Source organism: Lissotriton helveticus, chromosome 1_1 (assembly GCF_964261635.1).
Source record: "Lissotriton helveticus chromosome 1_1, aLisHel1.1, whole genome shotgun sequence".
Classification (NCBI taxonomy): Eukaryota; Metazoa; Chordata; class Amphibia; order Caudata; family Salamandridae; genus Lissotriton; species Lissotriton helveticus.
The window spans coordinates 1,031,022,597-1,031,041,371 of NC_136057.1; the positions used below are offsets into that span (position 1 = coordinate 1,031,022,597).

Consider the following 18,775-nt stretch of genomic DNA (forward strand, 5'->3'; position numbering starts at 1 on the left):
CTACTGCACCCAGGGTTTTCACCAAGTCCCTGGCAGTAATTGCAGCTCTTCTCCGAAGACAACACATTCCCATCTTCCCATATTTGGACGACTGGCTCATAAAAGCCAGCTCGCAAAAAAGCTGCATACATCACACTCGCAAAACAGTGCAATTGCTCCACAATCTTAGATTCACAGGAAATGTGTCAAAATCCCAGCTACATCCATCCAACACACAGGTGTATCTGGGAACCGCAATAGATACAAAAAAGGCTTTGGCCTACCCCCAATCCGGCTAGAAGCTGCAACATGCAAACTTTACTCTTTAGTTTCAGCCTTAACACTCATTACCAGCTGAGTTTTCATGCAGTTACTAGGGATGATGGCATCTTGCATTCTAATTGTCGCTTATGCAAGACTCCAGATGCGTCCCCTTCAGGAGTGCTTAGCACTTCAGTGGAACCAAACTCAGGGTCTCTTATCAGATCTAGTCTTGGTGGACGGCCAAACCCATCACTCTCTGCAGTGGTGGAATACACACAACCTTTCAAAAGGGCAGCCCATCATAGACCTGGTTCCAGAGACAGTGCGAATAGCAGACGCATTGCTCACTGGTTGGGGAGCTCATCTCCAGACGCATACAATTCAGGGCATGTGGAGCCTGCAGCAAAAGCAGCTTCATATAAATCTGGAGCTGCTGGCGATTTTTCTAGCGTGTGCGAAAGTGCCCTCTTTCTGCATGGTTGCCCCCACTTTTTGCTGAATTGCTGATGTACTTTGACGGAGTGTGCCCTGGGCTTCTACTAATCAGGACCCAGGGCTTATGTTCTTTCCTTAAAACTGCATTGAAGCCTAAACCCAAATGGCATCTCTGGCCACAGGTCAGCCCCTGGTAAATGGTACCACAGGTATCCAGGGCACTGTGACCAGAGAAGGCCTCAAAGGGCTGCAGCACTTATTGTGCCACCCTTAGAGGTCCTGTACCCTTACACTCACACACTGCCTTTGCAGGCTGTGTGTTTTGGTGCAGAACAAAGTGAGTCGATATGGCACACATTTGTGTGCCCTGCCTGCAACCCACTGCCTTGGCATAGTTTAGTCACACCTCTAGCTGGGTGCAATATACCAGTGGTGAGATTACAGGTGTATGAGCCCTGTACCCCTACAGTGTCTAAGTCCAATCTTAGACATTGTAATTGCAGTGCTGCCATTAAGAGTATATGGTGCTGGGAGTTTGTCATTACGAGATCCACAGCACCATAATGACTACAATGAAAACTGAGAAGTTTGGTATCAAACTTCTCAGCACATTAAACCCTCACTGATGCCAGTGTGGGATTTAATGAAAAATACACTCAGAGGGCATCTTAGAGATGCCCCCTGAAAAACGACTTTAGTCTGGTATCCTGGCTGAGTGGCTGCTCACCCGCTGCCACCACCATACATGTTTCTGGCCCCCTGGTTCGAGAGCCTGCTGGTCTCGGAGGTCTGTAACAATGCACATCCTGGGAAGAGGTACCAAGCCTCCTCCCGCAGGATGGGCAGGATTCGCGAAGGGGAAGCTTCAAAGGCTTGCCACCTTTGTGAGCTACCCAAGCCATTTACTGCTTCCAGCAACTGGCCCCCACTTTGGGCTGGAAAATATGCAGCAAAACCTAGTGAGGAAGGGAGGTGTGCCCAACTTTGCCAGACCAACTCCTCTTGGAGGGTGGGTGTGGGGGGGGGGGAGGTGAAGCACAGCTCTCAGTCCCTGCCATTTTGCAAAATGTGGGGACCCCGCCAACCGGAGAGTGGCATATGCCCCCTCCCACTGGATCGAGACATTCGTCTGATGTCGCCTTCTTAACGGAAACCTGGACCAACGCCACCTCTGGCCCACCACAGCCACGGCCATCCCCGACAGCTACAAGTTCCAGAGGAAGGACCACCCCCACGCCCAGGAGGAGGACTCTCCATTGCACACAAGACCCCCCTCCGACTCTCCACATCCAGCACGAGTGACCCCCCCCCCATTCCAACACTGAGCACTTCCACTACCAGGTCCAGACCAGCCCCAGGACCACCCTACCTGGCACCCTCATCTATAGAGTGCCAGGACCTCGTACCCAGCCCGCTACTACCATCACCGAGCTCGCTGCACCCCACGCCATTACCTCCACGTTTACATTCTACTCGGGGACCTGAACTTCCATCTTGACAACTGCAACAACCCCGACACCACCACTCTCCTCGACAACCTTAGACTGAAGCAGCTGTTCAACACGCCCACCCACAGAGCTGGACACACCCTCGACCCCATCTTCGCCGGAGGGATAAACATACGCTTCAGCCACACCACCAAGCCCCTCTGGACGGACCACCACTGCGTCCACTTCACCTTCAACACCACCACCGCACACAAGCTCACCAGCAACAACGAAACTGGAGCAAGGTCACAGAGGAACACCTCAACACCACCCTCCTCCAAACCCCTCCCCCAGCACCACGACTGACACCAACTCCGCAGCCATAGAATTTCACAGCTGGATCTCCTGCTGCGCTGACAAGCTCGCACCCCTCTGCCACCCCGCCAAACAACGCCCTCAGAAGGCCGTCTGGTTCACCACAGAACTACAATAAGCCAGATGCCTAGAGAACTTGGCGAAACCAGAAAACCACGAAAGCACGGAACAACCACAGGACCGCCCTGAAGGAATACCACCAGCACATAAGAGACACCAAACGGACCTTCATAAGGGACAAAGTCCAGACCAACGCGACCATCGCCAATGAACTGTTCAACGTCATACAGCAGTTTGCAAAAACCACCAGCGAAGCCACGAACGTCACACCATCCCAGGATCTCTGCGAAAAGCTCAGCTCCTATTTTCATCTGAAGATCAAGGTCCTCTACGACCACTTCAGCGAACCAGCGCTGGACACCACCAGCCCCCTACCCACCACTGCTGATAAGCCAGCCATCATGACCTGGGTTGAGCACAGGACCGACGTCTGGGCTTACCATTCCCACTTGGAGGGAAACCAGTTTTGGATTGCTTATGTTCTGGTTCAGGATGCTCCTGGCCTGGCAGTTCGGACTGGTCTGTTCCTATTGGAGCTGGGACAAGACTATATTTCATATGACTGGGTGTAAACTTAGGTGGGAAAAATAACGAGGGGTTGGAATGTTAGTCAGATCGATTGCCATTGGTTAAACAAATTGCAAGCATTCCTCATGTTGTGTTTTAAAGGTAAAACAATACACACAATTTATAGCAAAAATTCCCTTAGGACATAAAATTAGGAACACTACATTTAGATTCACTCTTATAAGCTGCAAGCTTATGATGCAGTTCAGAGTTAAACTCTTACTTGGCATAGTACCATTGTATTGTAATTGCATTTATATAGCACTTACTACCACTGACGAGTACATTTTAAGTGGTGGATAGGTTAGTCAGTTATTTGGATTTGGAATGATAGCAGAAGGAGGAGGGAAAAAAATGTTTGTATTTATATAGCGCTTGTTAACCCTGATGGGGTGTTGAAACATGTTATTCAGGAAGCCCATAAAGGATTAGTGGTGAATTAATATGGTGAAATATAAAAGTAATTTCAGTGGTGGATATTAGTCAGTTATTTGGAGTGAGGATAGCGGAGGGATAAAAGGGGAAGGAAGGTTTGCATTCATATAGCACTTGTTACCCCTGATGGGTGTTGAAGCGCTTTTCTGGCGAGTAGCACGGCACTCGGGAACTCATAAAAGATTAGTGTTGAAAATTAGTGTACTAAAATATGAAGTAATTTGAGTAGTGGATATGTTATTCAGTTATTTGGGTAGAAAAGGGTAGGTGGCGGGATAGTGAAGGGAAAGCGGTTTGTATTCATATAGCGCTTGCTACCCATGATGGGGTTATGAAGCGCAAGTAGCACGCTACTCTGGAACCCATCAGGATTAGAGTTGAATCATTCTGGTGAAACATGAAAGTAATTTTAGTGGTGGATATGTTGGTCAGGTATTTGGATTGAGAAGGGTTGGGAAGGGGTAGAAAAGAGGGAAGAGTTTAGAAAGGTTTGTTTTGGGGGATCGGTATAGTAAAAGAGGTGTAAGATGATGCAAGGAGGGGTAGAGTAGGAGAGAGTCTAGAAAGGTTTATTTTGGGGATCATAGTAGTGGTATGGGGTTAAATGAGAGAGTGGATGTAGAGGATATATTGAGTGAAGTATAGGCTGAGAAATAGTTAAGTGCATTGGAAATGCTAAATTAGAAGAAAGTGATATATAGATCCATAAGTACATTGAAAGTATATAGATGCATAATGGAGGTATGTATGTTGGGCAGCATTTCTGGCCCTGGTCAGTCTCGAACAGGCTCAAACAGGCAACTGCCCTTGTCCTCTCCACCCTTAGCCTCGACGCCCCGGCTGAGACGCCCTAAGCCTGGCCTTTTATAGCCCTAGTAATCAGGTGACCCAGTCAGCCAATGGGAACCCTAGCCCTAACACTATCCAATGACACTAGCCCTAAAAATCTAGAACCAATAGGAGACCAGGACCTTACAGCCAATCTTAGCCCTAGTCCAAGCACCCAATCAGTTAAAAAACCCTAATCTCTACGTACAATAGAGGCCCTAGCCCTACCAGTAGTCCAACACTAAGTCCAAGCAACCAATGGCACCGGAAACCTTTGTCCCTACTTCCAATAGAAAGCCTAACCCTACTCTTAGTCCCACAACCAGTCCAGCAACCAATCACACCAGAAGCCTTAATCGCTACTTCCAATTAAAAGTGTAACCCTAGCCCTAGTCCCAACAACCACTAACATAGGAAACCCTAGCCCTACTTCCAATAGAAATCCTAACCCTAGCCCTACATTGATTGAATCACAGACCCAGAAACCAATCAGAACACTCAAATACCCAACCAATGAGGACACTAACCCTAATCCAATGGAAACATCAGTTATAACCACCTATCAGAGTACACATGTACCAAACAATATCAGACCATATAAGGTCCCAGCGACCTCGGACAAGGTTTGCTGGCCAGGGAGTTGGAAGCTGCTTTCCAGTTCAGAATCTCCTAGGAGACAGACAGGCTCAATCCACACTTTAGACTTCTGCAGGTAAAGGCCTCACTAACTTGAAATCTAACAATACTGTTTGAATAAATCTTTACTCCCTCTACTGGCCAAAAAACGAAGTGTACAGTCCCTAGTAAACACAGTTTAAACAGCTCACAGAAGCACACTTTGATGTAGAATATCCCTGTTGCTGGGGGGAGATGCAGGGGGGATGGTTTCACTGGCTTGTGAACACAAAATGGTGGCTGGGGGTGCACTGTTTTAACATGCAGGTCTTAGCACAGAGCAAAGGAGAAATTTGGAGGGAAAACTGAAAGTCATCAGCAATGAGAGGGAAAAAACTACAGAGTTTGGACTGCAAATCCCACAATTCAACACGTTAAATGGAAGCAATCATGGGCAGGAAAAAACACAAGTTTAAAACACAAAACAGGTGATAAAACATCCAGTCACAGGCAGGTTAAAACTACAATTTTAAAGAGAGAGGGAGAGTCGAGCGGACTACGGAGCCTACCTGGGCGCTGATCTTGCGTTCTTTCTTTGTGCCACTGGGAGTCTTCAACTCGCCGCAGTGCCTCGCCGCACCCGCTTTGCCGGTGCCGCAACGCAGCACTTACATCTATTGTGGACCTTGGGGGTGAGTGGAGGCAATCAGCGGCGGCCGGCGTGGAGCGCTGCAGGGACTCAGTTGACCAGGAGTCCCTGCTCGGCCTGCGTGACCTGGCCTGCGCACCCTACGAGCCGCGCCTCCTGCACATCACATGCCCTATTAATCCAGATCCCTATTCCGCTCTGCGGGACGCCGGGCAAAGCCCGGGCAAAGGGAGGGCCCTCTTAAGCCCTCAGAGGCTTGAGGAGGCTGGACTGGGCCTATTCCCTAATATTTTTTTACGGACTATCTTTTTGAACTCCTTGCCTGTGTAACTATGTCCTTGAACCCTGAAAAACCTCCACCGGCGAAGTCAGGAGGAACTAGTAAAGGTATATTGGACAGCTACTTCGCTAAGGTTGCTCCAGATACAGAAAGCGAGAGTGTACTTGCTGAACGCTGCGCTGATTGGCGACGCTCTGTTGAGGGTATGAAAAATAGACCTCCCTTGAACCTTGTGAAACCAATTACTCCACTTGATGGTAGCTCCCATATTGAAATGGATGATCCTCTTTCGATAGACAGCGTTCCTATGCTCCTGCGAGACATATCTCCTTCATTTGATATGTCTAATGACTTGCACAAAAATGTCATATCTCTCCCTAGTAGTAATTCTACTATAGGATCAGATGTGGCAGTCGAGCCACCTTTACCAGCAGTTGGGACTGCTAAGAAGAGGAATAAGAAACCAGTAATGATTAAAGCTCTTGGCCCACCACCAAGTAAAAGACGAAAGAGGGGTGGTGACCCGCCACGAACGAAGATTAGCCATTCTGATTTTGGTAAAACCACAAAGGCTATCGAAACAACTGTGCCAATATTAACGGCCCCTATAGTAACAGTACCAACCTCAAAAGTCCCTATAATAACTGTACCAACGTCACCAGGCTTAACCATCCCTCTACATTGCCCGTCAAGGGAAGCACTGTTTGCTGCTCCATTGGAAACTTTGGAACACTTAATTTGGTCATTCATATTACCTATAATATAGAGGTTGAAGAGGGTTGAGCAACGGTTGGGGAATTTAGAGCTGGCTATTAGTAACAAAGCTGGGGTAACGAAGGACCTTGCAAAGTCGGCACTGCCCGCTGTAGCAACAGTGTTAACTCCCACTTCTGTTGCTCATAAAGGTGTAATTAAATCCAACAAGCCTACAAACTTTAAAGAGCATGGGGCAATACTTTCCAAAGCAGTCCAAAAGTCTGCATTGGTTGATGATGTTAGTGAAGTACAGAAGGTAGACAATAAAAAATCTAACACAGGAGAAAATCGAGACGAGAGGGGAAGCATTAGCCCCACTAGGGCAGGGTATTATACAGACCCCCCAGGATATAGCGGCATGGATTAGCAAATTTAGCGGCACAAAAATGGAAATTTAGCGGCGCAAATATGGAAATTTAGCGGCAATTTTGCGGCATTTTATTTGGCCTTTTTTCCTACAACAAACACAGATATCTTAGTTTTTTTAGTTATTGAACAACATGAAGCTATGTATGTATTCTAATGTAAGCATTCCTCCATAGAAACACTTTTGATTGTGGGTTTAAGTAATTCCCTTTTCCTACAGCTTGACAGTTGCACGAAATGAATGTCCACAATGTAGTGGTAAAGCTCTGGTTTAGGGGTTACTTTTTGTTAAAACCTCCTGAACTCCTACTTGCATATATTTGGAATTTTTGGAAGACGAAAAATGACACAATTAACTGCACAAGATGGGTTTTTTCAAGATTTTTTTTTTACATTTTCTGTTTTCGACCCTTGGCTCCAGGGGAGAGGGCTGGGCCTCCAGCGGGGAGCCAGACGCGGAAGGGGCACTTCACAGCACGTCACAGTGAGCTGCTAATGCCCCATTAAGCCCGGAAAGTTATTCTTTAGTGCTTCTGTGTCCTTCCTGCCCGCCCCAATTAACAACGTAAGTGGTGCACAAACAGAAGTTCACACACAACACCTTTTCTGTCACGTGATGGCTTAACCGCCTGATTGAAGATTAAAGTGGCCTCCCTCATTGAGAACGTTATTGTCTTCCTAACACAAAAACATTAATTCCGACAGGTTTTAAAATGGAGCCTCGAGGGCACATGTTACAATTACAGCCAGTCCTTGGCGGTAGACGGGCTTGGCCTCGGGCATGCAGAGCACCGGGAGAGCAACAGTTAAACGCAAGGCCTATTTCCATATCTAGGTTCGCACAGCTGGGGTTTTCCACACTAGAATAACGAGGTGGGTTCCAACCTGTGGGGATTTCTGTGGCCGAGCAATCCCTTTGTCAAAGAGGATGGTGCAATTAGAGCTGGTGATGAGTCCGTGTGTCCCAGAGGTGAACAGCGGCGAGTAACTTCGTCTGGCGTCTGCCTGCACGAAATATACCTGCAGCAAGCACAGACTTGAATGCTAAAAACAGTGCAGGGATCACGATGCTCAGCGCACACGTTTGCACTCACTGCCAATCACTGTACAGACCCCCCAAGGATATAGCGGCTTCGGCTTTTGTAAAAATACCGCAATTTCCACAAAAGTGCCGATTTCGCGGGCACGTTTGCAAAAATCGCGGCATTTTTCCAAAAGTGCCGATTTCGCGGCAAATCGCGAAATCGCGATAACCTGGAGGGTCTGATTATAGGGGTCGTCAAGTCGAAATACCCCTAGAAGCGGTACCTTTTATGGTTATCCTTACGGGAGTCCCCACATTAGTGGATGGAAAGAGGGAAGGGTTCTCTCAGTGAAAAAATAAAACTATGCACTGGCTTAGCCAAAATCGACCACTCCCTTATAACATTAATGGTGAGATCCTGCATGTCCGGCGACTTCAATGGTTGGGAAGCAGACCAAAAGATATAAAGGGGGACCTAATTGTAATAAACTTCAGGGATCTTGGAGCCGTTAGATATATTCTAAATTGGTCCCCAGGGAATGCCGGAAACCCAATTGTTCCTTGTGAACTGACCTATTTCTATCCAAGACATTTAGTGACCCCTATAATATACCCTGGGCCTCCATCTTGCTTGCGGACTAATCCCATTAAGCCTTTTTATAAACGGCAAAGGATGCATGCATTCAACCCTGTGAATTATGACAACTTACCTGGGTGGGACACTGTACCATTTTAGGAGTTATAGAAACAGCAATAGGATGATGGATCATCTGTTGCCGTTTACCCCGCTGGAAGTTGCAAATAGATTCGATGCCCTTTCGGGCTTTGATGACTGCGATTGACAGCTGGGGCCTCCTACTAATATGCTACCCACCACTGATAACTTAGTTGCTAATGCAAAATTAAGCCCCTTTGAAAAAATTTTGGCAACAGAACATATCACTCAGCCTGCAATTGTCTCTTTCCCTGATGACACCCAGTGAATTGTGAACCTGAGCAAGATGTAGAAGCTAGCTCCTCTGCTTCCAATGATCTTCCTGGCCCCTTGGATTTTGAACACATCAAGCATGATCCGGTTGATGCTCTCGTCAAAATCTTATCCTGGAATGTGGCGGGACTTAAGAGTAAACTCCCCATTCCAGAGAGGGGCTCCTTTATGGCTTCGCACGACATTTGTATGTTGCAAGAAACTTGGGCGCTAAAAGAAAGTGTAGCCCAGGGTTTTGCAACTTACGATATCCTGGCAAGCATGGGTGACAGGGGTAGGCCCTCGGGCGGGCTGTCTATATGGGTTGGTACGCACCTGGGAGTGATGGCAACACCAATCCTAACTAACTCATTGGATGTTCAGTGTGTCTTGCTGACCTTGCCTAATGGGCAAAATATTGCCTTGATTAATGTATACTCCAGGCGGGGTCTTGAGTCAGAAGCTATTGAAAAGTTGTTAACCCTTATGCATTCAATTGATTCCTCCACCATATTAATTTTGGGTGGAGATCTTAACTGTCACTTTGCACCCCTCATGGAACCGAACTTTGGTGATTCGGATGATGTGGATTTGCTTTGGGCAATCCCAGAGCCATTGATTCCCCAGGTCAAGGCATGGACCCCTCTTGTTCTACAATTGCAGTCATTTACTCTAGCTACATCATTAAGAGCATGCAATGGGAGGGTGGAGTCTAACAGACCAGGGAGAGCCACGTTTAATCGATTGAATCAGACCTCAATCGATTATATTGGGATAGGCTGTATGAATTTAGGGTCATTGAAAGGTTTGACAGCGACCATAATGCCCTAGTTTTGTCCCTTAAACCGGGGAGTTTTGGCCTGAAAGCCTCAACTCCGGTTGAGCACTGTCACTGTGCCACTAATAATAACAAATTGTAGGCGAAGGGTTAAATGGCCTGATTTACAAGCGTCTATCACTAAACTCGCTGAACTATATGAGACTATTATCCTGCTCATCGAAGAGATGGGGAAATACGGCCATTTGGGAAGGGCAACCGAGATACATAACCAACTGGTTGCCATATTAAAAGATATCCTGTACCCTGTTAGAAGTGCAAACCATCCCCTGACTATGACTTCTCGATGGTTTAACACCTCCTGTCGGAAGGCCAAAAAGGCCTTAATTACAGCACTAAAAACTAACGATAGTGAGGCCATCAAGGTGCATCGCACAACATATAAAAAGGCAATCTGTGAGGCTAAAAGGGAGTTGGAAGCCACAATGTGGGAGGAGTTGGGATCTGCACTTAGGTGCAAAGATTCCAAATTATTCTGGTCCATTGTCGCAACTGGACTTAGTGGGCATATGCAGGTGCTTGCTCCCAATATTGCTCCTTCAATCTGGGAAAGTCACTTTGTTGCTTTATATGGTACTCCTGAGTCTGATGCCTCGCCTACTAGTACCTTTGAACCTCAGCAATTGCATGGTGTTGACGGGGCTGAGAGGCGCGGATGGTTGATCAAAGCCCCTATGCTCCTCGCCCCAATCGAACCCTTCACTTTGATTGAGGTTGAGACGGCTATAGGTAAATTGCTCCCCTAACGGCTCCAGGATTGGATAAACTGCCGGGGGATTTGTTTAGGGCACAACCTAATATCTGGGCCCCTTATTTGGTTGTTTTATTTAATGGTATTTTGCAGGGAGATGACCTGCCCCCTACTTGGCTAGGAGCAGAAATTGTCCCCATCTTAAACAAGCATTTGCAATGCAATAGGTCTCGCATTGGGAAAGTTTGAACTATTGGTTTTGTAAATGACAAAGTATTTTATTTTATGTGTTGGTTTTGAAAATAGTGAAATTAATAGCTTTGTCATTTACAATGCCAATGGTTTTAACTTTTGCAAATGTGACACCTATAGCATTTGTAATGCAATATGTGTTGTATTTACCTGACTTAGATGTATTGATATTACAAATAACACTGGCTTTTAATTTTTTTAAATTAATACTTAAATAAGTTATTGTAATTTATGGCAATAGCTTAAACTTTTGTAAATAACTTTTGTGAAGATTATGTTAAGTGTATTTTATTGTGACGAAAATCCAAGACGCTTGTGGATGTCTGACGCTTGTGGATGTCTGACGCTTGTGGATGTCTGACGCTTGTGTATGTCTGACGCTTGTGTATGTCTGACGCTTGTGTATGTCTGACACTTGTGTATGTCTGACACTTGTGTATGTCTGACACTTGTGTATGTCTGACACTTGTGTATGTCTGACACTTGTGTATGTCTGACACTTGTGTATGTCTGACACTTGTGTATGTCTGACACTTGTGTATGTCTGACACTTGTGTATGTCTGACACTTGTGTATGTCTGACACTTGTGTATGTCTGACACTTGTGTATGTCTGACACTTGTGTATGTCTGACACTTGTGTATGTCTGACACTTGTGTATGTCTGACACTTGTGTATGTCTGACACTTGTGTATGTCTGACACTTGTGTATGTCTGACACTTGTGTATGTCTGACACTTGTGTATGTCTGACACTTGTGTATGTCTGACACTTGTGTATGTCTGACACTTGTGTATGTCTGACACTTGTGTATGTCTGACACTTGTGTATGTCTGACACTTGTGTATGTCTGACACTTGTGTATGTCTGACACTTGTGTATGTCTGACACTTGTGTATGTCTGACACTTGTGTATGTCTGACACTTGTGTATGTCTGACACTTGTGTATGTCTGACACTTGTGTATGTCTGACACTTTTGGATTTTTGACGCTAATGGTGTGTGTGTGTGTGTGTGTGTGTGTGTGTGTGCGCGCGCCTATAAAGCGTGCACTGACGGCTGTTTGTGTCTGCCTGGTGGAAGCGTGCATTGACAGCTAGTAATGTGTGCATGGTGGAAGCGTGCACCGACGACTGGTGATGATGGCAGGTGGTGTGTGCCCAGTGGAAGCGTGCACTGACAACTGGTTGTGTGTATGCCTGGTGAAAGCGTGCAGTGACGGATGGTCGTCGTGTGCCTGGTGGAAGCGTGCACTGACAACTGGTGGTGTGTGTGCCTGGTGGAAGCGTGCAATTATAGCTGGTGGTGGGTTTTCCTAGTGAAAGTGTGCACTGACGGCTGGAGTGTGCCTGTTAAAACGTGCACTGACAGTTGGTGGTGTGTGTATGCCTGGTCGAAGCGTGCACTGGCGGCTGGTGGTGTGTGTGCTTGGTGGAAGCATGCAATTATAGCTGGTGGTGTGTATGTTTGGTGAATATGTGCACTGACGGCTGGAGGAGTGTGCCTGTTAAAACGTGCAATGACAGCTGGCGTTGTGTGTCTGTCTGGTGAAAGCGTGAACAAACGGATAGTGATGTGTGCCTGATGGAAGCGTGCACTAACGGCTAGTGGTGTGTGTGCATGTTGGAAGTATGCACTGACTGGTAATGATAGCTGGTGGTGTGTGTGTCTATAGGAAGCGTGCACTAATGGCTAGTTGTGTGTGTGCCTGTTAGAATCGTGCACTGATGGCTGGTGGTGTGTATGCTTGGTGAAAGTGTACACTGACGGTTGGAGGAGTATGTTTGTTAAAACCTGCACCGACAGCTGCCGTTGTGTGTCTGCTGGTGAAAGTGCGGTGATGTGGAGTTGAACAGGATCAAATACCAAGCTGCTGGGAGAGGGAATGGGAATGGGAGGAGGACGGCCAGGAAGGACGCAACAGGCAGTCTGTCAGAAAGCTGCAGGCAGAGAGCTCTGTGACTGCACTGAGGAGCTCTTCACAAAACTAGTGGCCACCTTCAGAAAACATATAGAAACAAAGCCCTCCAATGTGCATAAGCTTCACAAAAACCGAGGCAAGCTTCCCAAAATGTATTAAAACAAAGCCCTACAAAACATCGTGCACAAGGGTCACGAATCACAAACAAGCTCTTGGCATTGCTGTGGGTAGGGGGGAGGGGAAGAGAAATGCACGGCCTGGCGGCTGTGAAAGTGAAGTGAATAATTAGGGGAGGAGAGCGCACGCTGGGGGAAGCTTCAGATGCCAGTGAGAGGGAGGCAGATTGCTTTGATGTGGATGCACAGATGGTGCCTGTGGGGGAAAGGCGAGTGCTTATTCTCTACACTGCAGTCACTGGTTCACAGCACAGGGGTCTGATGTAGACTAAGCGGTGTCTACAGTTTGTGAAACATTCGTCAATTGTGATTAAAGCATCATCAGTTTGCAACACTTTTTTTAAAAGCATTTGAAGTCATTACTTTATTCCGTTCGAAAATGAGTAATCGGGGGGACCAGATGAAAGTCGTGTATGTGGAGTTGAGCGGTGGTGTGGAGTTGAGCGGTGGTGTGGAGTTGAGCGGTGGTGTGGAGTTGAGCGGTGGTGTGGAGTTGAGCGGTGGTGTGGAGTTGAGCGGTGGTGTGGAGTTGAGCGGTGGTGTGGAGTTGAGCGGTGGTGTGGAGTTGAGCGGTGGTGTGGAGTTGAGCGGTGGTGTGGAGTTGAGCGGTGGTGTGGAGTTGAGCGGTGGTGTGGAGTTGAGCGGTGGTGTGGAGTTGAGCGGTGGTGTGGAGTTGAGCGGTGGTGTGGAGTTGAGCGGTGGTGTGGAGTTGAGCGGTGGTGTGGAGTTGAGCGGTGGTGTGGAGTTGAGCGGTGGTGTGGAGTTGAGCGGTGGTGTGGAGTTGAGCGGTGGTGTGGAGTTGAGCGGTGGTGTGGAGTTGAGCGGTGGTGTGGAGTTGAGCGGTGGTGTGGAGTTGAGCGGTGGTGTGGAGTTGAGCGGTGGTGTGGAGTTGAGCGGTGGTGTGGAGTTGAGCGGTGGTGTGGAGTTGAGCGGTGGTGTGGAGTTGAGCGGTGGTGTGGAGTTGAGCGGTGGTGTGGAGTTGAGCGGTGGTGTGGAGTTGAGCGGTGGTGTGGAGTTGAGCGGTGGTGTGGAGTTGAGCGGTGGTGTGGAGTTGAGCGGTGGTGTGGAGTTGAGCGGTGGTGTGGAGTTGAGCGGTGGTGTGGAGTTGAGCGGTGGTGTGGAGTTGAGCGGTGGTGTGGAGTTGAGCGGTGGTGTGGAGTTGAGCGGTGGTGTGGAGTTGAGCGGTGGTGTGGAGTTGAGCGGTGGTGTGGAGTTGAGCGGTGGTGTGGAGTTGAGCGGTGGTGTGGAGTTGAGCGGTGGTGTGGAGTTGAGCGGTGGTGTGGAGTTGAGCGGTGGTGTGGAGTTGAGCGGTGGTGTGGAGTTGAGCGGTGGTGTGGAGTTGAGCGGTGGTGTGGAGTTGAGCGGTGGTGTGGAGTTGAGCGGTGGTGTGGAGTTGAGCGGTGGTGTGGAGTTGAGCGGTGGTGTGGAGTTGAGCGGTGGTGTGGAGTTGAGCGGTGGTGTGGAGTTGAGCGGTGGTGTGGAGTTGAGCGGTGGTGTGGAGTTGAGCGGTGGTGTGGAGTTGAGCGGTGGTGTGGAGTTGAGCGGTGGTGTGGAGTTGAGCGGTGGTGTGGAGTTGAGCGGTGGTGTGGAGTTGAGCGGTGGTGTGGAGTTGAGCGGTGGTGTGGAGTTGAGCGGTGGTGTGGAGTTGAGCGGTGGTGTGGAGTTGAGCGGTGGTGTGGAGTTGAGCGGTGGTGTGGAGTTGAGCGGTGGTGTGGAGTTGAGCGGTGGTGTGGAGTTGAGCGGTGGTGTGGAGTTGAGCGGTGGTGTGGAGTTGAGCGGTGGTGTGGAGTTGAGCGGTGGTGTGGAGTTGAGCGGTGGTGTGGAGTTGAGCGGTGGTGTGGAGTTGAGCGGTGGTGTGGAGTTGAGCGGTGGTGTGGAGTTGAGCGGTGGTGTGGAGTTGAGCGGTGGTGTGGTGTGGAGTTGAGCGGTGGAGTTGAGTGCCGAGCCCCGGAAACCACCGACTCAAATTAAGCACTGTAACCAACCACATTGTGGCCATCCTTTTGCATTTGACCAGTGCACTTTTCCAGCTCTGCTGTCTACACCCACAACTGCCGCCTCCCGACAGCCTGGTCCATCAGCTTGACTGGAAGGCGCGCTGCCAGCTGAGATAAGGGTTTCAAGGCCTCACTACTGACGTTATCTGTGCACGTGCTAGCAGAGCCCCTGTTTCTGAGCGATGGGGGTCGGGGAGGTGGCGGCCTGCTTCCCGGTTGCTCGTTTTATTTGCAAGATTCCAGAATTAAGTGTTCAATTTATAATTAACATATTAAAAAATGCCTGAATGTGCTCAAATAGTGGAGTGCTAGACAGGAGGGGCGCCAAAAGAGGTGGAAAGATACGGGGAAGGGAAGGCGGTCAGTAGTTAGCATCATGGTGGTCAGCAGGGAAACACCAGGCTATTACCTTGAAAAGGGTTCACAAATGGAGCAGCGCTTCAAACTGCTTCTCTGGCAAGCCCTTGCAAAAGTGCAAAGCTGGATGTGTGCCGCGGGAAAGGGCCACATAGGAGCATGCCAAACAAGCATTGGCAATATGAAATCATTTAAAAAAAATAAACGCGAGTTGTGCGAGGAAGAGGGGAGAGGGAGGGAGGGGGAGGGGGGCGGGCGGGTTGTCGCAGCCCTAAAAGGATGTTCTTTGAAGGAGAACATCAAAGGGGCGCTGCTAAAGAGATTGCAGGGCAAGCGAAGGGAAAACAAGCTTTGGCAATATTAAATAATAAAAAAACAAGTTGTGCGAGGAAGAGGGGAGACGTGCGTGAATAAAGGGTAACAGTAAGGTGGGAAGACTGTCAATGGAATGAGTGATGCAGGGGAGATTGTGGAAGAGAGGGAAAAACATTCGGCGAGAAAAGAGAAATTAAGGATAGAAAGATGTTGCAAGGGAAGTAGGAGAGAGTGGGGAAAAGAGTGTAATTCTACCCAGTTTGAAATTGTATCCCTTGTAGTGAGTGCCAGTGAGGAGAGGTAATACGGGGGCAATGGAAGGCTTTGGGAGTAAATGGAAAGGGAGAGTGGCGAGTAGAGGAGATGTTTCAATAGGGATAAGCAATGGACGAGGGCTGGGGAGATAAGCAGCACTCGGGTAAACCATGATTTGAGAGTAGTTTGGAAGTGCACTTTGGGAAACAGTGGTTGAGTCTGGGGGTGCGTAGAGGATTGGGAAACGAAGGTGAGGAGCGGAGCTTTTAGTGAGGGGCAAAAGGCCCACTGGTGAGCTGTAGCTAATGCATGGCGAGTGACTGGTCAAGAATGGGGTAGGTGGGTCACAATAAGGAGGGTGAGTCACTAACATAACAAGTAAAGTGCGAGGATAAAAGAGGAGCGCTGAGTGAGGGGCGAACAGGGACCAGGTGAGGTGTTACTGCAAAGAAGGTGATCCACTAACAGATGAAGTACAGTAAGGGGTGAAGAGATCGACTAATTAAGGGGTTAGGACAATGACGTTGAGTCACAAACAGAAGAAAACAAGCTGAATGGCAGGGGTGTAAAAGGAGGCGAGAAAGGAGGAGAGAGGAGAGAATAAGGGATGGGGAAACAAAGTGGCAGGAAGAAGAGAGAGGGCATGAAGGGATCGAAGGCAAGGGAAAGAAAGGGAAGATGGACGAGATTAAGAGGATTAAAAGAAGATTAAAAGTGTAAGCAGCGCTGTGGCTGTGGCTGCGGCGAGGAGAGGGCCGAAATAAAAACAAGTGAGAAAAAGCCTTTGATGTGTGAAAGCCTTTGTTGTGCGAGCGAGTGAGCAAATGGTGGGGGCCAGTGGGAGAGGTGTGAGGGGGGAGTCACGGGGAGATTAGCAAGCGACCGTGAAGTGCAGGCGGGGGGCGGGGAGCAGAGCCTTTGAGGAGCCAGTCAGTGAAAGGCTGATAGGCAGAATAGGCAGAAGCTCGTGCACGAGGCGTGCACTTTCGAAAATCCGGATCGTAAAAGTCAGCTTTGTGGATGGACGGCATTAGGTCTCTCTCTTCGCGAGACCTAAGGACCAGTGGGAGAGGTGAGGGGGGAGTCACGGGGAGATTAGCAAGCGGCCGTGAAGTGCAGGCGGGGGGCGGGGAGCAGAGCCTTTGAAGAGCCAGTCAGTGAAAGGCTGATAGGCAGAATAGGCAGAAGCTCGTGCACGAGGCGTGCACTTTTGAAAATCCGGATCGTAAAAGTCAGCTTTGTGGATGGACGGCATTAGGTCTCTCTCTTCGTGAGACCTAAAAAGGGCTGCCCGTTAACCCCCTCCAACTATAGACCCATCAGTTTAATTGATACATCACAAAAGCTGATGGGGAGGGTCATCCTTGACAGGATTCTTGGATGGATCGAAGAGAAAGGGATTCTCTCTATACTTCAGGCAGGCTTTAGAGCTGGTACATCTACTCTAGACCAGATATTTCGCCTGCAGGTTCTGTATTGGAAAACAGCAAAGGTAGAGGGTGGCAGCCTCTATCTTGTGTTTGTGGACCTGCGGGCGGCATTTGATCTGGTTCCGCGTGATAAATTATGGAAGGTGCTGGCAGACCTGGGACTCCCGCCATACTTATTAAATGTACTATCTAGGCTTCATGTAAACAACTATGCCCAGGTCAGGTGTGGTAGGCATGATGAACTCACAGATCAATTTCCAGTTCAAAAAGGAGTTCGCCAAGGGTGCGTGTTGGCAGCCACTCTATTCTGCCTCTACATTAATGGCCTTGTGGAACATCTGAATGGTGTGGTTAACAACGATGCCCTTAAGTTGGCTACGGGTAGAGTGCCCGCTCTGATGTTCACATACGACACTCTGTTGTCTAGAACATCATTGGGCATTCAAAAAACACTGGATGGATTTGTGGAGTTTTGCGAGCTTCAGGGATTGGAAATCAATCTTGGAAAAACTAAGTTCATGATTTTTAACCCCCCCAAGTGGGTACGCCCAAATCCGGTCTTACATGGCACTCCCCTTGAAAGGGTTAAAACATTTGGGTGTTGCTTTAACTGAGAATTTTGATTGGAATGCGCAGACTGCTAAGTCCACTCTTAAGCTATCCCAGCTTGTGGGAGGTATAAGCAAAGTTTTTAGGGAGTCAACCTATAGGCCGTGTCTCCAGCCCTGGAAATATATTGCTGCCAGGCTAGAATGGCAGCAATCTATGGGGCTAAACTTTGGGGGCATAAGCAGATAATGAACCTTAAAAAGGTAGAGCAGTCCTTTTTGAGAAATTTAGTTGGGTTACCGCCTAGCACGCCTTTGATCCCTCTTAGATTGGACCTTGGCATGGCCCCTATAGAAGAGATTATCAGTGCAAGGCCAATTATGTATTGGAAGAGGTTGTGGTCAGTCCCTGAACTGGCCGCTTATAGAGCGGAACTTTCTGAGATTTTGTCTCTTCTTATATCCAAAAAGATCCCTTGGCTTCAGCACATTCGTGCGGTCAGTACCCGGTTAGGCCTTTTGGGACTGTGGGAAAACCCTGAGACTTATTGCCTAGGGATATCAAAGAAGGAACTTCTTTCTCACATACGCATGCTGAACGCCCACTTACTATCGAGCTCTATATCACTGGGAAGGTTGACAACTGAATTCCTCTTAGTCAAATCTGAACCCAAGATTGAAGAATTCATGGACAAAATTGAACCCCCGCTTGCTCGTAAGTTATATCTCCAGCTAAGGCATGGCACCCTACCAATTAGGTCTTTTACATCTAAATGGTTAAAACCTAATAACGAAGTCTGCCCTGCATGTAATTATAAAAATGAGAATGTAACACATGTATTGTTTTTCTGCCCTGGCTACTCTGTAATTAGAAAATGTTTGTTGATCCCTATCTGTAAGAATGTGGGATTCTTGCACTTTACACACGCCTGCAGGATATTGACCTCTGACACCCATCCTCCCATTGT

The 18,775-nt window shown here is 48.3% G+C and overlaps 1 protein-coding gene across 3 annotated transcripts in view; it reads left to right on the forward strand.

Annotated features, from left to right (window-relative positions):
* Window positions 1-18,775, forward strand: part of TNPO3 (transportin 3) — a 1,288,661-nt gene that overhangs the window by 198,403 nt on the left and 1,071,483 nt on the right. The window lies entirely within an intron of this gene.